The following is a 2,920-nucleotide window of genomic DNA, read 5'->3' as shown; positions in this document are numbered from 1 at the left end:
TACTGGTTATGGTGCATGATCTTCTGTGGTGAACACATGTGGGAAGATTCCTTACTGCTGTATTCATATCCTTGCATCACACTAGATGCTCATTTGCAGCTTTTAGCAGATACTGGCTACTACTCCTTTAGTATGGTCTACCTCTTGCTTAAGTTCTGTATCCTTTATTGGGAAGGTTTACCTAGGAAGTTTCTTATCAACTGTGCCCTTTGTACAGATTGTGTGTTGACCCCTAGTAGATGGTTATCAGACATACCCTTCTCAATACTTGTAAACTTCCCCATTGCTTTTTAGCTTAGAATAAGGATAATCTTTGTCTTTCACGTGAAAAAAAAAAAAATCCCAATCCCAAGGTATGTACTTGATGTTTTAAACATCTTTCTTAGGTAGCACTCAGTGTAGTGGTGACCACTGTCCAGCTCCTTTGTGCTTTCCAATCTACGCATGCCTGTCCCCACTGTTACTCCACAGTGGCTGGAGATGAGTCAGCAATCTTTGCAACGAGGAGCATCTTAGTCATAGTAGTAGAATGTAGGGACTTTAAAAAATGGCATGGGTGTTTACTGTAGTTTTGTAGTATCTTAAACAGTTGCTTTGAGTCTCAGTTAAATGCCCCTTTTTTGTAAGAATATACAAACCTGATCAGACCAGATGCCTGTTTATTGTGATGCTTCTTATAACAACCAACAACAAATGCCTTGGGAAGGGTATAAATCTAGGGTGTGTCATTCTCCAGAATATTCCCTTATCCTTCCACATCTTGTACTTTGGGGATTTCCTTCTCTGATGGTATGATCTGACAGTAGCATAATGAAGTGGCAGCCACATTCAACTGAAAAAAAACTGGAATGTAACCACCTAAACTACAGTATCTGTCTTTGAATCTGCATTACACTATTCCATAACGCAGCATAAGCATCTCTGGATTGTGTATGCAGTGAGTTGTCATTGCTGCAGTAATCCTCCTTACTGAAATGTAATCTCACAGTTGCATTTTGTCTTGAATAGCCTCTGAGGCTTTCACCTCAGAGTGAAAGGTAAAGCTGCACTTAGAACGTAAAGTATTTGTTCTGTTAGCAGGCAGAGATGGCTTTTTTAGAATTAGTTCTCCACTGGAGAAGATACAGTTGTGCTGTCCTTTTGCTTTTGTATTGCATGAGCGATTAAGATTATTCATCAAGTTTAAACTTTCAGGGCTGGATTGTGGTCCTACTGTGGAAGAACAAGGTATGTGCATGATATGACTTTGTCTTGTTGAAATACCAGTGCAGACATTTGTATTCTAAGTAAAATTGGGCTCTTTGCTAAACTAGAAACCTTGTTCTCCAACAGCTTTGTAGGTAGGCTGATAAATCTTTGGGTAAAATATTTATAGGTGGGACTCTAATCTACAATATGTGCTCCTCGCAATGGATAAAGCACAGAAGAACACAAACTCTGCTTTAAAGAAAAGCTAGATCTTCCGTAATGTGGTGTTGCTGTATGTTGCTTTCAGTGTGTGTTGCTGTGTGATGGTTAGAGACCACCAGTAGGATGCACCGAGTTGCAAGTGTAATTGAAATACCATGGTGTTCTTCAGAAACCTGCCAGCTCGAGAAGAAATTGGTGTTACTCGGGTTCCTCTGGCTTTCGTAACTGCAGAAAAGATCTAATGGGATAAACTTAATGTGATCTTAGTTAGTTAAACTTCACACAAAACTATGTGTGTTTGATTAAAGCATAATGGTCATACTGGATGTCCTGTGTCTTCACACCAAAGATCTCCAGAGGTGGTGGTTTGTAAAGGTTTTATCAAATCTTTCTTTTTTTGTTATTGTCTGTGATTTGGAGAAGCAAAATCTGCTGTTAGAGGTAGGGCTTTTCTTCCCCCTTTTGGTAAGAATAGAGTCACTACAAAATGTGGAGACCTGTTGGAGGCTGATAATGTTGTTCCTGCCAGGAGAAAAAGATTGAGCTGACGGTTTCTGTTGCTGATGTGGCTTACGCTTGTGAAGGTGGTGAGTTTTGGCATCCAAGGACAAAAATGTCAGTTAAGCTTCATTAGTTTCCCACTGCTCGTGCTGCCATGACACAGCAAAACATAGTGACATAAAATGATGGGGGTGGGATGATGAGTGGGCAGGATAAATAGGCCACAGAAGAGTGAGGTATCGTGTTAGGGGTGGCATAGCCTACTTGTATCACCGTGCTTTTGGCAGGCTCCAGGCATTCTCGTGTCCCTCTACCTGGCAGGTAGCTGAGAAACAGTTGTCCTGTTGAGTAGGTGGTGTAGTTGGGTCTTGTTTTCATCTGTGGAATTCCCAGCAGTTCTGGAAGCTGGAAGTTACATGGTGAACGAAACGAAGCACCGTGTGGCAAGACAAAACCCGTGACTCCTGAATGTCTCATCCTAGCCTCTCAACTAGTGTCTGTTTAACACTTTTGGCTTTTATTTTTCTATGTCACAAGCAATCATACTGTGGTTAGGTAATGAAAGGATTATAACCTTCCTTAAGTGGTTCGAGCCTTTGCTTCCACTTGAGTAGAGGAAAGCTATAGTTAGTAATAATTGTTTTAACCTTAGGTTTTGAAGTCCTTTCCAAAAGGTTTAAACTATAAATATCAAATACTTCGTGTTTTGTGTGTTAATTTTCAGTGTAAGTAGCTGCTTGGCATGGGTGGATATGGTTCCTCTGGGTTTCCTCAGGATGACTTTTTTTGTTGCGTCTTCTCTAAGTGCCTCATTTCTCATTTGGTGGTTCCCTTTGGCACTCTGACTTGCTTTCCTAATGACAGCACTCATACTTCATCTGTTCAAATCTGGATGTTCCAGTTGACACATCACTGGAGCCTTCTGTAATTCTTCAGTTTATTCTCACTGTGCTGAAAGCCAGGTTACATTTGTTCATGCTTTTCTCCCTGTTAGTTGCCTTTTCTGAAG

This window comes from Nestor notabilis, unplaced genomic scaffold (genome assembly GCF_000696875.1).
Source record: "Nestor notabilis isolate BGI_N333 unplaced genomic scaffold, ASM69687v1 scaffold30365, whole genome shotgun sequence".
Lineage (NCBI taxonomy): Eukaryota > Metazoa > Chordata > Aves > Psittaciformes > Psittacidae > Nestor > Nestor notabilis.
Note: the sequence above shows the minus strand (reverse complement) of the source record.